General features: G+C 35.4%; 1 long non-coding RNA gene across 1 annotated transcript in view; it reads right to left on the bottom strand.

The window, feature by feature from the left end:
• The window catches only part of LOC107662390 (uncharacterized), a 254,756-nt gene that overhangs the window by 208,858 nt on the left and 21,965 nt on the right, over positions 1-23,933 (bottom strand). Inside the window, exon 2 of the long non-coding RNA XR_001631210.1 lies at positions 16,342-16,483. This is a non-coding gene — a long non-coding RNA (uncharacterized LOC107662390). The remainder of the gene's footprint in view (positions 1-16,341; positions 16,484-23,933) is intronic.

Here is a 23,933-nt window from a genome sequence, read left to right as displayed (position 1 = left end):
ACACACACACCTACCTTATATATGTAATATATGTAATATATAATGAGTGTATATATATATATATATATATATATAAATATATATATATACTGTATATACACACACACTAAATAATAATTGTATATGTATATATAATGTCAGAGTTTCATAGTTTTTGCTTTCAAGAAAATATACTATTATTAACAAATATTAAACTATATTATTCAAAACTTTTTATGTCTACTATTTAAACATTAAATATAAACAATTATATTTCTTATTATTTAACTACAACTGCTACCACCACTGCACAACAGATAAGTCTAAATAAATTGGTAACTGAAATTAAACAAATGCTGGTAATAGAATTTAACATTACACTGAACCCATAACATTACCTATTCGACTCCTTTAGGGATAGTTATTACAGTGTTAGCTTTAGTTTTATAATGAAGTGGCCACTGTGTGCTGAAATCAGTAGCTAATATAAAATAAAGACACACCATTGTTGTGACCTCAAACTAGCACAACCGCAATCCATCCCCTCCTCCTCCTCATACTTCCAGCAGAATAAAACAGCAGCAATCTCTCCCTCTAGCTCTTATCTAAAGGGCTTCCCCGTTGCTTGTGTCTTCTGAGAGGCCTTCCAGTAGCGAGCTGATAAGCGTTTTTAAACATCTGAACACGTTCATCTATTAAACTCGAGAACAAACCTCAGATAGTGCCGTGGACCCGCCGTATTATTACTAACACGTCTGGGATTCAAGCCGAATGCTGTGGAGAATTGGTATGCAAAAGCCGTCAGACTCTCGACAATGACTTGAAAAGGCTCTGGAGGCGTTAAAAGAAAAGGGGCTGTTCATTTTCCCTCATACAAAAGCACTGTTTTAAGGCACAGATACCTGTTACCAGTTTGCTATGACAGTAATCGATGCAGTTGACCTTGAAATATCACATTTAAGCAGACAGCGATACACACTTGACGGTCTTCTTAGCCCCCTAGTGTAAGACACACAGAAGGACAGGTAATGTGACCACCTGAAAGAAGTTTCGCAGCCTCGTGAATATTGAAACAAAGACGATGTGTTTCCAGCAGGGAATAAATAATGAATGTATAAGGAGGAGGAGAAAGAGGGAAAGAAAGGTTGGGGTGGGGTGAGCGAGTGATCGTCAAAACTGAGCCGACACTGCTCTCCTGTGGTGGACGTCTAGCATGCAGCGTGACGCTTTACAGAGCGCCGTTCATTTCAGTGGCAGACAAACAGATTCAAGGCCATCGATCTGTTTGTCAATTACCCTCTGAATCGTTATCTGCGCGGCACATCTGGAACAAACACCATTAATATTATCTGTGTCTGGTCCTCTCGGAAAACCGCATCCGACAGCTACTGGGTTATATGAACATTTGTGATTTTATTTTTTTTAATCATACTACAAGGACCGTACAGAAAATACATTTTAAGACGCATTTTAAAAATGCTTAATGTCTGTATAATTTTGTTTAATAACTGTCACTCATGGCCTAAAAAAAAAAAAAAAAGTGTAAATGTTAAATCTTTGTTTAAATAGCCACATTCAGACCTTATAGAAAAAGCATTTCTTCCCCTTTTTTGCTTCCCATTCAATTAAAAATAAACTGTAATAGTTGTATAACGAGTTAAAGCTTAAATCACATTTGCACTTCCTATCGTGATAAATGAAACCCAAATAAAATAAAATAAAATAAAAACACCAATTTAGGTACCAGATTCTTCAAGCAAAACCATTTAATCTGCTCTCCACCTTTGACAATATCCATAGATTGTAATTATCCATTATTAGGGAAAAGATGAGTAAGGTTTTGGGATGAAAATCTGCCTGAATTAATGGTTCTATTAATCACTGTTATGTCTCTAGCTTCCCGGGTCCCTGTTATTTATGTGTTTCCTGAATGGAGGTCTAATTGCAGACTTGGCTCCTCAGGTGACTTTTGAAAACCCTAGGGCTTTTGCATCATCCTACATGTTTAAGAGTCACCTTAAGAACACAAAAAGTTTCTTTTCTGAATGCAAGGACAAATGTTGGATGTTGAAAAAGGCCCTGAGCAGTGTGGTTACAGGTGAGGACAGCCACGACACTGACGGCCCTTTAAACTTTCAATGCCACACTTTTAAAAATAAAGGTGCTTCACGATGCCATAAAAGAACCTTTTTGTCTAAATGGTTCCATAAAGAACCTTTAACATCTGAAGAACCTTTCTGTTTCACAAAAGGTTCTTTGTGGCGAAAGAAGGTTCTTCAGATTATAAAAAGGTGAGAAAGAGATGGTTCTTTAAAGAACCTTTGACTGGATGGTACTTTCTGGAACCAAAAATGGTTCTTCTATAGCATCGCATATTTTTAAGAATGCAGTCTAAAGTTTGGTCACACCAACTCATTTTTTTTTTTACTATTTCCCCCTTTTTGTTTGAATAATAATTCATCAAAACTATTAAATGAATGACATAGACAAAACCCTACTTTTTTATATTTTACACTTTCATATATTTTAGATTATTTGAAGCTGGGCAAATGTTGCTGGGGTTTTTTTCCCTCCATTATTCAGACATGCATTTAAAATATTGTTTGTATTATTTATTTTAAAACTATTTATTTATTTAATTCTTTTTTATTTACACAATTCTTAAATTCTATAAAATGTAGTTTAAATATTGTCACGCAAGGTATGTATAGAAACTAAAAATGTAAATGTTTGAAAAACAACATTCAGAGACCTTAAAGAAAAAGCTTCCCATTCAATTACAAATAGAATGCATTGAGTTCTGTGTAATGTGTTGAAGCTTCCTTATCATGTTAAATTAAAATAAAATAAAAAATAAATAAAAATTTCTTTAGATTTTAACACCGATTTAAGTAAAATATTTTTTTTTAATGTAAAAAAAGAAACTCCCCAGTATATCCCAGTCATACCACCTCCATCTCTGAAACTCTGATGCTGCAATTTAATTAAAAAAAATAATGATTAAATAAATAAAAATATGAATAATAATATAATTATTTATAATAAACATTACAAGTTAACATGTTTTTGGAGGTAATATGTATTCATCTATATAGCCTATTCAAAACTAATTTAAGCAATTAAAGCTCAACTGGTAAAATCATGATGAACAAATGCATACAAATACACAATATAATACAATATTACTTATTACACAACAGTTAAAAGATGAGTTTACCATTACTATGTTAATGTTGCTAAAGGCGGACATGTCTGTGGATAAGCCTGCAGTTCTGGATGAGAACAGCAGGTGGCGCACTGCTATATCAGGCTTGAGTAGAACTACTGACAGCATTCGAATGCATAAAACCCAGCCAGTAGGAGAAAGGAACAACGTCAAATCCTAAAAGAAGAAGAAGAAGGAACAATGTCCTGAGCCAGAGATCATAAAAAGGAGTCGTGCTTTCCGACAAGTACTGGGTCAACAATTTGTTGCTTTTAAAGCGACTCTCGTAACTACGATTTCATTAGAATAAAAAGTTACACTTCAGAGCAGAATGAATGATACTCCACTTTCAGCTTTTGAGTGAACGCTCTCAAAGCGAGCAGATACTAAAATGACATCTGGGACGCAGCCAGAGCCTGAAGCCCGCCAACGAAGAAAGACTGATAGAAACAATTAGACTCAATCTCCTCCAGTCCTCACCAATCCACCAGAGGTCTATTTCACCCGCTGGAAATAAAGGCCATCAGATCATCTCTGGCAAAAGAAGCAACTAGAAACAAAGAATAAAAGTGACATTTAAGACAGGTTTGTTGCGTTGGGAGGATGATGATGTACCGCAGCGAAGAAGCTCAGTTTTAGCGTCCCAGCGAGAAGCCCGGATTATCCTGTCGGAACAAAACCCATCCAGATCCCTCAGTTCCCGTTCGCCGCTTTGATCTCCACAAAGCCGTTACGTCCATGTGAGATTATGTCCTCATCCACTTCCAGAGGTGACAAAGATCACGCGCAGAATTTACAGAGAGAGAGCGCGAGATACTAATATTTACAGAAGTGCAGATGTTAATATTTGCCGCCATTAATTCTGCTTCAGACGGAGAGACTTTGAGCAGACGCAGGCCTTGCCCTGGGCTCAGGCCTCTTTCAAGAGGGCCGCGCTGTGTTTGGACAGCACTAATCCTGTCACTGCTTAGCTCTCTCTCTCTCGTGATAAAGAGCAGTCAGGGAGAAAAAAAGAGGAAGCTTTGTTACGTTTATAATAATGATCAGTTAACTAGACATGTACATATTGTGAAGAAAATGTAAGTTGCCCATGCAAAAGTCTAGTTTTCTGAGTGATTGCTAAGATGTTCTGTAATGTCAAAAAAAGTATATAAAAATAATAATTATTTAATCAGAATAAATAAATGATAATAATGTTTGTGTGTCTTCTTCTGTTTTATTTTTGCCTTGTTTTACAGACAAATTGCATGATTATCTACTAATACCAAGATAAAATAAGTATAACTCAGGACTATATTATAATGTATAATATAATATAATATAATGTTTTTTTTTGGTCTTCCTTATTCAAGCATAAACCTTGCTAGATATTATTACATTAATGGTTGCAAGAAGAAGAAAAAAACTAAATAAGAAAAAATGACAGTTTAATATTTCGAATTAAGAGGTTTGTTCAAAATCCTTAAAACAAGATACATTTATTAAGACTCATTTTCAAAGAATATATTTTTATTTAAGCCACTTTCATTCAGGATATATATTATTTTGAATATAATATAATATAATAGCCTTAACATTGCCATATATTATTAGATTTATGCTTACAACAACAACAACAATTTCCACTTTGTTCAAATTCATAAACCTAAATATAAGTTGTAATCATAACAGAAATTACATCATCATAAATTCTAAATGTTCTTATAGTTCGTAGCGAGGCGTTTTCCAAACCCAAGACTCGATTTCCTGCATGAAAGATGATTTTCTGTCAGATGTCATTTTTAGTCTGGTGCTAAATTAAATCTAGGTTTGAGAAACGCTCCCTTTGAAGCTGAATCAGTACTTAAGACGGACAAGACCGACAGAGCTCGTCATCTCGTTTCTCTCAAGGCATCGTGTGACGTGCCGTCAGTGAAAGTCAAACGATAACCCATTACCACAACAGTGCGGGTCAAAGGTCACCGACAGGACCCTCAGCTCTCCTCTCGCACAAACACAAACAAGCACGCGCACAAACACGTAGATTTTCTCATTGGCGGCACCGCTGCTGAGGCGCAGTGGAAACGGTAATATTTCTATGGCTCCTCTCTGCTGTTTTACGCCCGCAGCAGACGCAGCAGAGTCTCTCCACCACCCTGATGACGGCCATAAAATCAGCTGCCATAAAAATTGATTTGAAGCGAAAGAAAGAAAATGGAGACATACTCCAAAATAATTATACACATGAACGCTTAAATGCCACCGCGGTGACGCTGCGTGAGTTATGGCACATATTTACCCACGACGCACCACTGTGACAGAGTACACAAATTTTGAAAGCCTTTCTTATTGCGTTCATCTGTCTTCATGTTCCAAGATCACTTTGATTCTCCTGCTTTTCTGACACAAAGTTTGCGACGTGTTGGTTGTGTGCGATGTTTGTGGTTGTGATGTGTGTAGAGTTTGCTGTGATGACTCTATCCACAGGGGCTCGCAGTGAGGACCATACTGCTCACAGTCAGTAAAGCCCATATACTTCACTAACCAACAACACTTCAGAGGGGATTTGCTCACTTTGCTAGAATCTGCTACACAAAGAAAAAATTGGGAGAAAATGAAAGAAGAAGGCTGTGATCGTAAACATGCACTAAGATAATCCACTTCAGGTAAGACTTTTCACATAACCAAAGTGAATTTTGTAAAAAATAAATAAATAAATAAAAATAAAAAAGCTTTAAAATCTGATCAGAAAAGCCACATTCAAAGACAATTGTAGATTTATGCAAACCTGTGATGACAAAAGCCAAATTCTTTGTTGTAAATCATATCAATAATATCCATTTATGTCATATTTCTCTACAATATCATGAAATTAATTGAAACTAGATAGATACTCCTTAAATATAGTTACTTGTCTTGGCCTTTTTAAAACATAAGTCTAACTATATTTAGTGAGTCTTTAAGCATAAAATATTTAAATAGCTTGAATAGCAAAATAACAAAAAAATATAGAGGGATATCTAAAATATTTTTTAAAAAATTAGAAATTAAGAAAAATGTTAAATAGAATTATATATTACAAATTCTAACTTTATAAAATCTAAATACAATATCTATCTGTCTATCTATCTATCTATCTATCTATCTATCTATCTATCTATCTATCTATCTGTCTGTCTATGTCTTTCTGTCTATCTATCTATCTATCTATCTATCTATCTATCTATCTATCTATCTATCTGTCTGTCTGTCTCTATACACCCACATTTTGATTCTCAAGTGAATTCATCTTATTTTAATAATATTTTTTTAAATATGCATATATTACAATAAAAATACAGTTTAAGCTCTCAAATTAATTTATACAGTCCATTTAAAAACAATAGTTGCTGACCAAAAGCGCTTTTCAATAGCATTATCAAAATTAAATAAATCTCTTCTATAAAAATGTGTATAATCACACATTATATCACAATATAAACTATTCAAAAGCTAAAGAATGAAAATGTTATTTATCAAATTGCTGTAATAGAAGCAATAAGGCGCACGTGGCTTTAATTACAGAGGTTTTACCATGGTTAAAGAGGTATTAGATATCCACATCATGTCTAAAAGCTGGTAAAATCACTTTGCTTATTTAAAAAAAAATGACGTTGAATTAACTACTCTGGAAGACTGTATTTCTCCTCTTCTCTTTCACTTCTCCTGTAGAATTAGTCTGTTTTCTCCACTCCCTGTTTCTCTTTTTCCCTCACTCGCTTCCTTTCTTCAGATCAAATGTAATGCGCTTCATCACTCATTTCATTCGGCCTCTGTGTGACCCTACACAGACCCTGAGTTCAGCTAAACCAGAGCATGTCCTTGATCCCACTACCTTCACTCATTTATCAGTCTCTACGATCTCATTCAGTCACACTCACACTCCTTTTTGTCTTTCTATCCCTCCATAACCCACTTTTTAGGTTTCTATTTGTATCCATCACACGTATACACAAAAAGCAGGCAGAAACACATTCTTTTTCACACATTCGTTACACGTCTTCAAGATTATTTTTATGTAATAATGATCACAATAAAATCATAATTATTATTTTATAATCATACTGAATTGGTCGAAAACAGTGGGAATGTAGCCTATGAAAAGTTATGTGGAAAAAGATATTTTCCTGAAAGAGGTTCGAGTTGTTTTATTGTAAAAAAACAAACAAAAAAAACAAACCCAAGCATGAAATCTTGGGAAGTTTTTCACAAATCGTTCATTCCTTTAAAGATTTTGCTAAATAAATATAGAAAAATTAAAAAAAATAATAATAATAATAATAATCTGATTAAATTCTATTTTAATTATATTGTAATTTCTGTACTATTTTAATTTTATTCATTATTTTACTATTTATTTATTTTTATTATTTATTTAATATAATGCAGCCTTATTCTTAAACCTGTTGACTTCCATTATGTGTGCAAAAATGTCTTCTGTGCTCCACAAATACAGAAACTCACACAGGTTTTCTGGTTAGTAAATGATGACAGAATTTTGATTTTGGGTGAACTGTCCCTTTAACAAGAGGTGAATGCTTTACTTCATGTATGTCATTAGTATTCCCAGCCTTCACTATCATCCAATCAGGAGCCAGAGAGGCTCATTAAGCCCCTCCCTTTACATTTATTTTCTAGTCCAAAAAATATAGTATTTCTTTTGTTTGTCTCTTCCCTGATTTACCTCTTTATTTGGAGTTATCAGTGTCCATCTCAATGGCTCTGGTTACACTCTTTTTCCCCCCAACATAAACGGTCAGATAAAACAGATTTAACAGGTGCTATATAGAGTAAAGACGTCTTCCCTCCTCACTTCCTGTCATGGTTTCATAAATCTAAGACGGACCCTGTCTGGTATGTGCATTCATCCCAGCAGCACCTGCACCTCTGCTCTTATCCTGCCATCTCTGTCCTGTGTCCATCTCTCTTGTGTTATCTCGCCCCTCTCCATTCATCCCGCTGGATGGATGCCTCTACAATAGAGGAGGGGTAGAGGAGCGGTTCATGGGGGATTGTCTGGTGTCATCGGGACAATAACGACCCCTTCACCTCGATGATGAATGATTGGCGGTTTACTCAGAGATTTGTAGGGGGCGGGAGAACAAGGTGCGACGGAGGCCACGGCTGGACGAGGCGCTAACGGATAGACTTTCTGTCTCCGCCTGGGACGAGACCCGTCCCGCAAACACCTGAGGCCAAAGCTCACATTCCTAAAGGGCCGATGAAAGATGAACGCGGGGGAAACGGGATGCTAATGAGTCCTGCCACTTTGTTTTAGGAGTCCTGGCATGTGAGGAGAGACGGCTGACTGAAAACATGAACTCTGGCTCTTTCTTTTGGCTCTGCTGTTGCTGGTAAACAATCATTTGTGTAAAGTTGAGCGAGTTGTCTCTCTTCATCAAGACTTCCTTGTTCTCATCCTGGCTGTTTATGATAACTCAGACTCTCTTTTTACCTCATTTACTCTCTTTCAACTTATGGTGAGAGGTGCTTGATGAATTTGATTTGCACTGGCCACACCTCACAGGAAGTTGAATTAGAACGACAGGAAGAGGAATTAATGAAATGTAAATAAAGTGTTCATCTTGGCCCACAAAAGTTAATTTACTAAATATGATGAAATATATAATCTAAAAACATATGTATATAGGTGTCCTTTAAATATCTATCTATCTATCTATCTATCTATCTATCTATCTGTTATTTCTATTATTATAGCATTTATTAATATTTTGAATAATTGTATATTTTCAGTTTACCTTTTAATTTTAATTTTAATATTATTAGTACTTCAACTTAAAACTTTTTTCAGTTAGTTGTCATGGCAACATTTTTTTTGTTTAAATCTTCTATGTTTCTCCATCTAATTCTATTTTAATTAGGTTTGATTTTACCTAATTAAAAACTATTTTAGATCTAGATAGATCTGTTCATCTGTAGATAGATTTTCTATAAATCAATTAATTTCAATTCTACTTCCTTTCATTCATATTCAAACACAAGTCGCACATCGTGTTAATCACTGAATTATAATCACTGATTATAATATCTGAATTTCGCACAACCCTGACATGGCTAGCACATGCTACCCTCCTCTCGCTGAGGTTTCTCCAACTAAAACACTATATTTTTTATTATCTATCCAGTTTTCTTCTCTCCTTAAAAGATCAACTAGAACTGATCTAGCTGGTGAACAGCTTTCTAATTAAGCTGGTTGACCAAAGAGATTCTGCTGGTGGCGACACCAGTTAAAGTCATGCTGGAAAACACAACAAAAGCTGTTGGTCTGTTGAAAAGACCTGTTGGGTTGTTTTACTCATTCTTTGACCTAATCCCAATTCTAACTGCAGCTTTGAAGTCAGTGCTGGATTTTCAAAGTGAACATCAAGTCACGAACAAGAGTTGAACCCTCTCATGAGACTGTCCTGAGGGGAGAACAGATCAGCCTGGGCTTCAGATTCACAGCTGCAGGTGGAGGAACAGATTAAAGAAACACTGTAAGACCAGAGTTCCTCTGCTTGGTCAGAAGGTTTCACCTCGACCGGATCTACATCTCAAACACACCACCTGCAGAAGTTAAAGTGTAATTTTGCTGCAGGCAGGAAATCAGTTTTAGTCCTTTGGGAAACTCACTCACATGGCAATGACGCACCTGTTGCATTGCTTTGAGGTAAAGCAACTCCACAGTATGTGACCAGAAGTTATTACTAAACATCTAAACTATGTGTAAGGTTACTACAAACATTAAACATTTTAGAATTACAGTAATATTATAGGAATTTTAAAGTTACAAATGTACAACATTTTTTTTTTTTTACCACACATAATAAATCATGTAAATGATCAAATTATATTTGTTTGTGTGTGTGTGTGTGTGTGTGTGTGTGTGTGTGTGTGTATTCTCCACTACTAAAAGCACAAATAGAAACAAAGCTGCTTAATTTCATCCAGGTGGATGCTGCACACTGGTGGTGGTTGAGGAGATTCCACCCTTCTATGTAAAGCGCTTTGAGTGCCCAGAAAAGCGCTATTAATGTAAGGAATTATTATTATTATTATTAATTAATTAACAAATGAAAATGTATTAATCACCACTAGGGGGCAAATTGTCAGCCTATTTGGAAGTCGCAGAGATTTAAAAGATGGCACAAAACATACAAGAATCAGCTCACTTATGCAGACACCGTATATCAAATAATATTTGCACTCACCCATTACACAAACCTGCCACAACTACACAGAGCCATAGAGCCTCACATGTTTGAGGCTCTGTATAAACTGGTTTGCTTGAGCGACTCATTGTTCAACACCAGACTCTTTTCCGCCATCTGCACAGAGGAGACGGCCACATTTCCCTCTTGGTCTTTCACTTAAGTGATTCCTCTCTCAGTAACACACAGACACACACAACTGATCCTCAGAAACTGGCGGCGCATCAGACACATGGGCATGATGAACATCGCTGACAGCATCTGATATCCGTTAGGGGCCTTCATTCTTCCAACACAATCAGGGACGGCACACAAATCAGATACTTCAAGAAGCCGCCAATGAATCTTGATCTTCCTCTTCAGAGGACTTTTGACATTTTTCACTAAAACTGTTCGCTCAGGAATCACAACACATGAAGCTCACACAACTCAAGATTATAAACTGACATGGTTTCTATGCATACTCTTTAAAAAAAAAATGTTACAAGATTGCAGATTTTACAGTTCCTGAAGGACATCTGACAGAGCACGGAAATGCCAAGACCATGGGTTCGACAGCCTGGTAAAGCACATATTCAGAAATGCCTAAAATATAAAAAACATAGAGGTTGCTCTCCATTATTTATGTTTTCTAACTGTTTATTTTATTTATTTATTATTTTATTTTTCAAAGTTTTGTATATTTATTATTCATATTTTTGCATTTATATTTCTGTTTTTATTGTATTAGCCAATTTAGGATATTTATTTTATTAATATTAATATTACATAAATTAAAAATAAACATGCAGATATCAGCTAATAATAGATAAAAATATGGTATTGAATTGTTTTGGATTATTTTAAGAATTAAAATAGTATCTTACTATTAAGAATGTATTTTGTATATTTCTGCTTTTTGTTGTTATTATTATTATTATTTCTATATTTTGTATCTATATTATTTATAATAAATTAAATATATTTTTAAAAAATCCAGGGGAAAAAATCAGATATCAGCTAATAACAGATAAAAATATGTATTTTGAGTATTGAGTATGAGTATTTTAAGAATTAAAATAGCATTTTTTTCTATTAAGAATGCATTTTATATATTTTTGGAGTGTTTATTATTTATATATGAAACTGAATATTTATTGAATATAAGATTAAATTATTCAATATTTAAAAATACTGGATGTTTAATTGGTTTTAACTATTTTAAGAATGAGATAATCATTAACTTAAAGGGATGGGCCTAAATTATGAAAAGAAAACATTTAAATCACTAGAAAATACTATAAACTGAGTATAAAATATAAATGATCGGCTTATGGCATTCAGTAATTTAAATACTGTGCACAATTTAATATCATACCCTGCACAAACTGATCAAATGTATACCTTCAATGCAAATTGTCCTCATTTAAATAAAACGATAATGGGCATTGAGCGTTATGGACATCACAAACTGGAAGGAACTTTATCAACAGAAAAAAATACTATGGTTTTTGGATGCTACTATATGCTAGAAAAAAAAACGTACCATGTAAATACTGTACCATGCTACGTATATGAATACAACACAAAAAAACACCCTGGTACCAACATTTTTTGGCAGTACCATGGTATTCTTGTAAGTAATCTGGGATACCAAGTAAATAACATGGTACATTTAAAAGTACCATAGTATAACCATCTGTTACTCTAGCATCACTGCACAGCAGCACAGCCACGGTTCTTTGCAGTAAAGACTGTACCAGAGAGTTACATTCACAAGACGATGTTGGGAAAATCTGGTTTCAGATTTCTCTTTTCTCCATCTATTCTGCCCATCTTTCTGTCAGGCATACAGCCTTTCTCTCTCTCCCTCCGCTCTGTTTGTTCAGTGGTCCCTCTGTACCTCTCCGCCTTTGTCAGGGCTAATGTTCTCAAATGGAGGGAAATTAAAGCAGGGAAGCCATGCGTGTCGCACACTAACTCTTCCCCCTGCGGACCTATTGGTTCGCAGCATGCATACTGATGAAGGCACACAGTTCAACATCTCCTTCACACCTCTGAGAGGAACCAGCTCGCTCTACACCGTCACACGCATGAAATACACATGCAGAACACAGAGAGACAATCTGAGTTACTGAGGTATACATATACACAAACACACATCAGTATAGGACGTCTGCTGCACATAAAATGCCACCTACAACTTTAGGTCTGAATCTGATCTGAATGTCTGGGATTCAAATTTTAATTTAAATTTGGAAATAAAGGAAGTTTGAAGGTTTAAATACAAAAACAAATGAATTGCAAAAGGTCAGATGTTTTTTGCTTTCACAGGAGCACTACTGAACACACATATGCTTTCTATTTCTTGACCTTTCTCTCTTCTACCTTCTCAAACACTCACATACAAACACAAAAACATACAGCACACCCAGACTGAATGTGGGGCTTCAGCGGGAGGCATGACAGTGTTGATTTGTGAGGTTTCCTGCTGCAGTGCTGTGCGCAGACAGAGAGAGAGATGTAAGAAGATGTGAGAATGTAAGATCTAAGCAAGCATGCGTGGGTGTTTGGGTGAGCAGATGTGTCAGAACTGCACAATTAATAAAATAAAGAAATTCTGCCCCTGAACTCAGAGCACAAATAAACTGAACAGAACTCAAAGTTGGACCATTTTACCTCGACACGCCATAGACTAAATACACAGCACTCATGGAGTGAGACGTTATAAAACAAAGAGAAGAGGCTCATCTGTATGTGTACATAGACCAACAACAATCTCTCTGTATTAATATGATTGATTGTAAAGTGCCATTTAGCTTGGAAAAGGCACTGTATAGAAAATATTATTAAACAAAAAAATCTTGTAAACAGAATACAAGATCACATCCCGTTCGAATGGCCCTTAAATTTACAGACTGCCTGACAAACCCAATTTAAAAAAAAATACTAAGAAAAGATTACTAAAAAAAAATACTAAGAAATGGATTTATAACAAAAATATTAAAATATATATGGCTACGCAATGCTTTCAACTGACACAATAATATAGCGCCTTTAAATTACTATAATTTGCACATGTTCTCAGCAAAAAATGTGATTTAATTCATCAGCAGTTCACTTAATTTTAATGGATTCATAGCCATATATTTAAAAATAAAACATTTTGCCCACTCTTTTTGCCAAATTTTTTTTCAAAGTTAAAGTAAATAAAACAAAAATTATTAGTGCGTTTTACAAGAAAATACAATTTCATCCTTTTTACTTCAAAATTAGCCGTTTCTTTGAAATTTAGTAACAATTTCTGAATGAAATTTTTTTTTCACAATCCAATTTTCAAACCAATAAAGATGTTGAGTTTGAGAAGTGTCCTTGATTTACTCCTTTACATAACTCAAACACTTCAATAACCAGGTGACCTATACATTCTCAAACATCTCTTTATTAATAATCCATTTCTCATGCTGATCAACTCAAAACTAACAGACCTTCGACCCTTTTAGGCTCTGCGTGAGCTGTTCTTACTGCTAATCGCAAACTTCGCCATAAAACTTTTTTGACTAGTCACCCGCTCTGTTCCCCTCCAGCGGCCCATGGCCGACCCTGCGGCTACACTTGTCCTCTCGGGCTGCCGGGGTCGGCTGCGTTGCCCCAGAGTGGGTCCAGTCGCCCGCCTCCCTGGTGCTCGGGTAATGGACTGGCAGGAAACCGGCTTCCTCCGAGCGCTGGAGACACTGTAAAACGTTAATGGCTCACCGTGGGGATCCGCGGTTGAGCCGGGGCCCCCGAACCAACCCCATTATTCATTAGGCGAGAACGTTATTTATTGCCTCCCGGCACAAACACAACAAGCCAATTAATAATTAAGCATTTCTATCCGCCTCTGTACCAGTGTGCGCAGATGAGGAGGACAGGAGATATGAGCGCGAGCGTGAGATATGGGCGGCCGTGAGCAGCATAACTTCAGCACTATTAAGGAAAATGGCAGTTAGGACCCAACCGTTGTCTGGAGAGACTCGGAGCCAAATCCAGACGAAGCGAAGCAGAACCGCTGCTGTGGCTTTTGTCCAAAATCTAGTGCTCTAAATCCAGCCTCTTGTACATTTAGTAATTAATATCAATAAATAATGTCAATATAAATCTGATGAACAGGGCCGAATCTGAGTTTTCTTTTTTTATATATATATATATACAGTGGGTACGGAAAGTATTCAGACCCCCTTAAATTTTTCACTCTTTGTTATATTGCAGTGATTTTAGCAAATGGCTGCAATATAACAAAGAGTGAAAAATTTAAGGGGGTCTGAATACTTTCCGTACCCACTGTATATATATATATATACTGTATATAAACTACAGGTCTTCTGATTAAAAGAAAAACATTACGTGCCCCCTGCACAGGCTTTGAATGGATGGAGAGAGTAATTTATCTCAGTTCGACCATCTCAGGAGATCTGGATGCCCAGACTAAAACTACAAACATCTCTGCACAGGTTTTACAAGATAATTTACATGACGTGAATTCACATGAAAATATAGATGCACATAGTTCACACTATGAGCATGTCACATTGAAGGTCACACAACTAAGATGCATTAACATCCACAATTAGATCCAAATGGTAATTAATCTACACAAAACGGAGCCTAAACCTCAAATTGCAGACTATTAATCATGTAATCACATGGATTCAGTCAGGTTTACTGAATAGACCAATTATAGGTTTGTAAACATTCAGGATGCATAAAATAAATATGTAAAAATGTTAATAGTAAGGTTTAAATAATATTTCTAATAGTAAGGTTTAAATAATATTTCTAATAGTAAGGTTTAAATAATATTTCTAATAGTAAGGTTTAAATAATATTTCTAATAGTAAGGTTTAAATAATATTTCTAATAGTAAGGTTTAAATAATATTTCTAATAGTAAGGTTTAAATAATATTTCTAATAGTAAGGTTTAAATAATATTTCATGCTGTAACTGTAGGGCTAATACAATACGTCCCCTATGAACAGCATATGTGAATATTATGTAGACCTATTGTTTAAATCGAATTTATGCTTTAAAAGTAGAGTAATCATAACAGTTTTCATCCATAGTATGTCCATTTAAACGTCTGCGTTTAGCTTCAAATGGCGTGTTTGACGACAGTATTCTATAAAAATTATTTGCATTCCGATCTTGACATCAAAAGGCACAAAAATATTTTTTCTTTTATTCCATGGATTTTACCTATTTACCTCCACTTGTTCCCAGTGTTTTTCTGCACCCACTATGCGCACGCAGCTGCAAGTGACGTAACTGTGACGTCTACTCTGAATTGGTCTATAGAAACGGTTTGTGTGCCTTCACTATATCAAAATATCGAATTATGTATTTTCCCCGAGTAATTAATTCCTTTATTTTATGCTGCTTCATAAAAAGCTATATTGAAAAAGACTGTGTTGATAAATTGGTATATAGTGCATTTTCTGCTAAATTTAAAATGAATTAAGCAGTAAAACAGAATTAGTGTCGAAACTTCATGTAGACCGACAACTGTGCTTAGCAGCGGCAGGACAGTTTATGAAGCTATTGCAAAAAGCTTCTTTTGTTCAGTAAACAAAACTACAACAATAGTTAAAAATCCTTCATTATAACCTGGAAAGAAAAATCCTGCAAACACCATAAATGTTCAAAATATTCACGACCCATCTGTACACTTCAAATGAACTTTCTTCATCACAACCTGAAAAGTAAAACCCTGTAATGAAAAATCCTGCAAACAAAAACTTATTAGATAGCAATACTGTTCGTAGCATGTCCTATTTACACACATATACCACACATCTTGTCTATCGGCTGAACGGGCCGGCCGTTTTACTAGCAGACCCCTGAGATGCAAGTTAAGACCTTCTACCCAACTATTTTATCAGTCTACTCTTACTGGAAGTGCATTGGCTGACCTGTAGCTCCAACTGCAGTTATATTGATTGGCTGTGGGCATTCTGGGGAGGCACGGCGGGGGTTTAGCCAAGACGTCGTCCTGATCGAGCCGAGCTTTGTCTCTGCTTCACCTCGGTCAAAAGAATGCTGGATAATCATTATCTGAAACAGAGTTATGGAACAACACAATCGAACAGAACTGATTCTGAAGATACGTTCAAAAAAGGAAGCAGTGAATGTCGTAACACAGGAACGTTCTTCCTATTAAAGGATTTTTGAAATGAATTAATACTTTTTTTTATTTAGCAAGGAGGCATTAAATTGATCAACAGTGACAGTTAAGACTTTCATAATGTAACAGAAGACATTACAAATTTAATTTCATTTCAAAATTTCAGATATTTCAAATAAATTCTATTCTTTTGAATTTTTTTTTACTCAAAGAACACTGAAAGAACAAGTGTATCACGGTTTCCACAAAAAAAACACCATTAAGCAGCACACCTGTTTTCAACATTGATAATAATGAGAAATATTTATTGAGCACCAAATCATACTAGAATGATTTCTGAAGGATCATGTGACACTGAAGACTGGAGTAATGATGCTGAAATGCAGAAATGAATTACATATTAAAATATGTTGAGATAGAAAACAGTTATTTTAATTTGTAATAATTCATAATAGTACTGTTTTTACTGTATTTGTGATAAAATAAATGTAACCTTGCTAAGCATAATATCCTACCAACCCCAAAGTTTTGAACATTAGTGGATATAGAAACTAATAATTACATACATTTAAAATATAATCAATATATAAATAACTATAATCAATATTTTTTTTAGATTTTATATGCATCTTTCTGCCTATTCAGAACTGTAACAAAAGCGTAATGACAGTTTAACCTACAATAATTATGCAACTTAATCAAAAAAATGTTTTGCATTAAACCCCTCCTTAGCTCAAACATATTCAGTGAGCACATGCCCCCCTCAGTTTTAAAGGGCATGACGCTTCTGAAAGCAGACATTCAATTTCATGGCATATGAAGTTTACACTGATTTCAATGTATTATCGTGGCTCATCTTTGCAAAGGTTTTTGTGTGGAGTTAGGGCAGCACTCGTCTTTTGTGTGTGTGTGTGTGTGTGTGTTGCTCATTTGAGTTTCTGCTCGATTGGCCAGCCTAATGTGGCCAGGCTCTGTCGCCCCTGGTAATTGTGCTCATTTCATTTTGGCAGCCTGCGAGGAGCTTGTCCATCACTACAAAGTATAATATATAACACTTATTCAGAAGTGTGCATGTGTGCTGGTGTGTGAGAAAAGGGGAAAAAAATAGGACACAGGACACGTGTGTATGAAGACATAAGCATGTGGAGGGACGTTTATCGATTACAGCAATTACAAAAATGACATTAAAATAAATATATTTAAGGAGCTTGTGTGAGAATAAAGCCATTAGTGAGAATAACTACAATGAATGATGCTACTAACAAAACTATTCTAGTGTTTATGCAACTTACTGTAACTACAGACTCTAATTATAAGGAGTGTAGAACAACAAAAAGCTACATTGATCATTTTTGTTTTGTTCTCTTAAAGTGCCCTCAGATGAAGTATTGGGAATTCTTTTTTGTGATAAATTACTGCTCTGCTCAGAAAGATAACAGCTTGTATCTTCACTTGCAACAGTTTCAAAGTAGCTTCAACTCTGCAGAAAGGCTATAGTGATGTCATCAAACTCATCATTATCATTATTATGAAATCTTTTCATTTGCTACAAAAGAAGCATCGCTTCTCTGACTTGGAGCAAAAAGGCTGGATAATTAAGTTTTAAGACGTGCCATAAATTTGTGTGTGAGCATGTGCATCTGTGCATACGAGAGTGAGTGTGTGAGTGTGAGTGTGTGTGTGTGTGTGTGTTGTAGCTCATCTCTCCTGGCCATATGGGGCACAGGAGAGGAACCCTGCACACAGATGGCAGATCGTACAGCATTTTCTCTTCCATCTATCTCACGATGCTCTCTTTTATCTCTCTCACTCTCACTCCTACAGAGTCAACTTTCATGCATAGACACACTCTCTCACTTTCTCTCAAATAGTCAACTTTCATGCACTTTTCATTTTTATTATTAAAAACACATACATGCACACACCCTATGAAACTCACACCTATTCCTACATATTTGATCTGAAATCTCAAGAAATGACAGCTGGCAGCTACTTCATGTAAAACTATTTAATACACAATGCCTAAGAAAGAAAATCATTTTTTGGTGTTAATTATGTATTATGCAGGTTTTTTTTTTTTTTTTACATCTCTCATTAAATAAACTACATTAAATAAAAAAATTTATTTATTTGGCTTTAAATACATTTTAAAAAATGTAAGAAAAATGGTGGGGGAGAAAATTTTTTTTCAAATGTAGTCTTATAAATAACGTATTTTATACATATAAATTGATTATGAATTATAAATATAGAGCTGCATGAACTCCACAAGTTTGTGTCAAAATTGCTTCCTATAAATAAAAAAATAATGCAAAATCCTATAATAAATCGATTTTACATCAACTTTATTCCCAAATTAATTTTGTCTTTACTAACTACATAAATGTTAACTTGCTCTTACAGGCAGGGAAAGCATTCATTTGCAAGCTAGAAGAAAAGTCACATTTTTATGTATTAGCATTTATAGCCGAGGCCTATGTAGGTAAATTACATGATATTATACATCTTGTACACACATCTTTTTGCCAACGTCAACAGTTATGAAAATCAATTGAATGTGATTGGTTAATTTCTTACATGAATCAGTCAGCTTGCAAAGTGAATAGAAATCTTTAACTATCAGTATCATCAAATTAAGATGCCGATTCTGTAAGTTAAGTATAAAATAATTCCACCGAGAAATCTGAACGCACACACTTGCACGCAAATGTCACTATATTAATTTCATAGTGGCTCATCATTTTGATGAAGTAAAAGAGAGGGGGGAGAGGGAGGACAAAACAAGCTGTGCACAGCCGGGAGGGAGAAAAATATCACATTTTCCAGGTGATGAATTTTTCCAATTTCTCGCAGACAAGTACATAAACTCTTTCAATTAGGAGCAGAATCTGGAAACGAGGGACTGTGGACAGTTGGAGAGCCCGAGCCCTGATGGCTAATTTTATTGAGTGGAAAATTGAATCAAATTGTTTCATTGAAACAATCAGCCTGTACTCCTTATATTCCACTCAACACAGACACAAACTAATGCAAAAAATACAAAAACGCCACTATACGGTTCACACTCTTTTGCCAGGCATTACTTAAATGGATCATTTGAGAGTTGAGAGCTCAAAGAGCCCAAACTTGCCCAGCCTGTCACAAGAAAAGACGCATAGTCATTAGATTAAATTAAAACCAACAGATTTCTGACTGTAGAGGAGCCATAACTCCGGTCATTTCCATGCATGCGGAGCCGGATCCGTCTCCGTCCTCGGCGGGACATTAGAGCAGGTCTTCGGTGCCCTTTAACTGTAAACTGTCCATCTGTTCTACAGCGTTAAGCGTGCCAATGCTTCCCTCTGAGGGTCACATATCGAAGCAGACATAAGAAGAGACCTCCTTGTGGTTTCACATGAATGCATTTCACCAATGAGATCACCTCAAATAATGAGAATTCACTCTGTATTAGCAATAAGTTCAACAGGAGTTGGTCTGTCCAACAGACCCTGCAGAAATAACTTATTTATGCGGTCATTATATATCTTACATAATATAATGGCAGTGGAGAGAGCTAATGTATTCACCGAGCTCATGGGCCTGTATCCAAATAAATATGCTGTGAAATTAAATATTAACCGCATGAATACATTATATTTATTTAGTGCACAAACCTCTGTCTGAAAAAAGGGACATCTTATTGAGCCTTTTATCAAGGTCTTATGTCAAATGTTTTCATAGTCTTGGCTCTAGAAATAGTCTAGAAACTAGATTAATTAGATAGTTTCCCATAATAGTCATTATCATAATCATTAAGGATGTAATTATTGATAGTTTATTACATTTTCCACTGACTAGAGCGTATTCAACCATGAATGTGCAAGTTTAAAAAGGTCAAAGACAATTCTTAGACCATCGCCATATAGAAAAACCTATACACTATAAAAGTTGCAAATAAAACTGATTATTGATGTATGTTTTACAATACAGCTACTGTCTTTCTATCTCAAAATGTCATGTTTAACTCAATGTTACTTGTGTTTCTTTGTAATTGTGAAATTTACTAACTATTTCTGAGTAAAAAATTTTTGTACACCAATTTTTCAGTTTAGAAAATGGTCGGACATCCTCCTGGACAGGAGTCCTCAAAGCTAGTCTAACAACGAAGCAATTTACCCAATAAGTTTCTTGCCCAAAATGCTAGAAATCAATGCTTGCCAATGAAAAAGAGCTGTTCACATGTTTACACGTCAGAAATACCTCAGCAAACCTCTAAATCCATGAATAATTAGTGACAAATCAATAACCCAAATTGAAATCTCTCCTAAGCTCATAAACCAACAAAGCAATGCAGATAAACTGCTGTACGAGATGTTAAAGTGACAGTGAGAACTAATAACTAAGAGAACCAATCGGCTGGTTACTGGTGAGGCCATGTCCACACGTACACGGGTATTTTTATAAACGGAGTTTTTCCTTCCGTTTTTAAAAAAATCTCCGTCCACATGAAAACGCATGCGCATGCTATGAAGCACTGTCAAGAGCATGCCAAACCAACAGGTGGCGATATAATCTTAACCGTGAAACCATGTTGGCCAATCAGGAGCCTGAAAAAGTTTCCAGTAGGCGGAGATAACAGCGCAGGCTCCAACGTCACAAGCCAAAAACTCAGGCTTCACTGTCTACACGACAACACTGCAACCGGAGTTTTTGAAAATCTTCACCCTGGCAGGAGTTTTCAAAAATGTTCGGTTTCAGTAAACTGGTGCGTGTGGACGAACGGCCAAACCGCGTAGAAAAAGCTGCGGTTTTAAAAATAACCGCGTTCGTGTGGACAGGGCAAAATCAGCAGAAACTACTGAAAGCAAAGTGGCGATTTAAACCACCACAGGATCTGTAATGAAATGACTAGCATGACTTGGCCTACTACTGAAAATTCACAAGTTATGAAGTCTTGCTTTATATGACTCTTATCGTTGAGCAGTCACACAAAGCTATACTGCTGAAAGCTGCAAAATCTCCCTGCTCTTGATTTTGAGCAGTGAAGGGAGAAGGAGTTTGTGGCCTCTTCTGGATTTGCCCCAGACATGCAATACTCAGAAACGTGGCACCTAGAAAAACATACCAGTGGTTCAGATATGCAACATTAGGACAAAGTCAACCCTGATGCAGGAGCTGGAATTATTTGTCGAAACTTGTACTGCCGTTCAGGGAGAAGCACCGCTGGGTCTGGCTGTGAAATACTGGCAGTGAGGGATCAACTAGCCACGCAGGCCAACACTTTGAAAAGATGCCATGGAGATGAATGTGCTGGGTTTGACATTGGCCTGGCAGATTTACAATTATGGAGCTATTGTATATATATATTTTATATATAAATTCAAACTTTTTTTTCAAGAAGAATTCAATAAATTCATCAAGTGACAGTAAAGACATTTATAATGTTATAAAAAATTTCTATTTATAAGAAATTTGATTTCTTTTGAACTAAGAATTCCTGAAAACAATCCATAAAAATATACCACAACTGTTTTCAACATTGATAATTATAATAAATTTTTTTTGAGCACCAAATCAGCATGATTAGAATGATTTCAGACATGGATTAAAACATTAAAAACATTGCCAACCCCAAACTTTTGAACTGTGGTATAAAATATATTCAAGTGTATATGTAACATGGTATAATATGTACTGTACCTAGGGTTGCAAAGGAGTGGAACATTTTCGGTAAATTTCCGGAAACTTTCCAAAAATCCATGGAATATTCCGAAAAATCCTGGAAAGTTTCCCAAATTTCTGGAATATTTCCAAAATTTACTGGAAATTTTCCACCTTTTTGCAACCCTAACTGTACCATGTATGCATGGAAAATATTAACTTTCTTCTTCTTATTAAATGCAACCAAAACTCGTCCCACTTTATATTAGATGGCCTTAACCACTATGTACTTACATTGAAATTAATCATTTGAAACAATGCATTTATTGTGTACATACATGTGCTTATATTTTCAAAAAATATGTGCATGTAATTACATTTGTTTTTTACAATTAGTTATTTTGTATAATTACACTGTTGATTCATCCCTTACACCTTAACCCACCCTTAAACCTACCCATACCACCAAACCTGTCCCTAACCTTACCCGTATCCCACCTCAACAGCAGCAAAAGTGTTTTGCAATACAATATGAACACAGTAAGTACTTATTGTTTAATGCAAGTACATAGTAGTTAAGGCCACCTAATATAAAGTGGGACCCAAAAACTTTCATAAACTCATAATTTTCCATTAAATGTTTCAGGCATCAAATTCAGCTGCTTTTTCATTTTCTCTCTCATGGTTTTCCATTCGTCTACAATTTATTGAAGCTCATCATTTTTAAACATTCCTGACATGCTAACATTTATTCTATTCCTAAACAACACTATGACATATTGTAGACGTAGCGTCACAACTAGGATAAATGCTATATGTAATACTCATTTAAACAGAGAGGAAAGTTTATGAGACGTAATGAGAACGATTTAGTGGTGGAGCTGTCATTACAGACAAGCGTCTCATCATGTTTTATTGACAACACACATCTTCAGTTAGCCAGCAGGGAGGCAGTAACCCAGAGGCTACAGACTGAACAGACGCAGGAAGCTAATGTGCTAATGCTGCCGCTTAATGACTCAGTAAGAGCTTAGCAAACTGTCCACTATAATAAGAAAGAACACCCTGTACAAAAAAGCAACGTAGCTGTAAGTGATGCCATTATCTGTTTATTTCCAATTACAGACATTTTAACTTGAGGTTTTTTTCGGTCGTTTTACATTTATCGGTTTGTTTATTTGTTTTAACTAACATTAGCAGGTTTGGGTTGATTTAATGCTTGATAAATTGGTGGAATAATGAACGCATCTTGCTGTATATGAGCATCTAACTCTAAATTTGTGAATCTAATGTGTTAGCATTTACTTAGCTAAACTATAGACGGAAAAATGTCCCCATAAGCTAAATCCGACAAAACCTCAATTTGGAGACGTGCGCAAAGATGACACAAAGTGTTTTTCAATTCTAAATATCCAATGAAAATGCATGTGGAAACGGACCAAATTTTCATGCCAACCATTAGAGTTGTTGTGAATAGGCCTTAAAGGGATAGTTCATCCAAAAAGAACAATTCTGTCATTATTTACTCACCCTTAAATTGTTACAAACCTTTCTTTCTTCTGTCAAAAACAAAATAAGATATTTTGAAGATTGTTGGTAACCAAACAGTTGCTGGTATAATGACTTCCTTAAAAATACTATAGCAGTCAATGGTGAACAGCAACTGTTTGTTTTCCAAAATTATGGTAACATATTTTTCTGCATTCAACAGAAGAAATAAAGTTATACAGGTTTGGAACA

The sequence above is a fragment of the Sinocyclocheilus anshuiensis genome, unplaced genomic scaffold (assembly GCF_001515605.1).
Source record: "Sinocyclocheilus anshuiensis isolate Anshui unplaced genomic scaffold, SAMN03320099.WGS_v1.1 scaffold11, whole genome shotgun sequence".
Classification (NCBI taxonomy): domain Eukaryota; kingdom Metazoa; phylum Chordata; class Actinopteri; order Cypriniformes; family Cyprinidae; genus Sinocyclocheilus; species Sinocyclocheilus anshuiensis.
The sequence above is the reverse complement of the archived record's forward strand: the minus strand, read 5'-3'. Positions and strand labels throughout refer to the sequence as shown.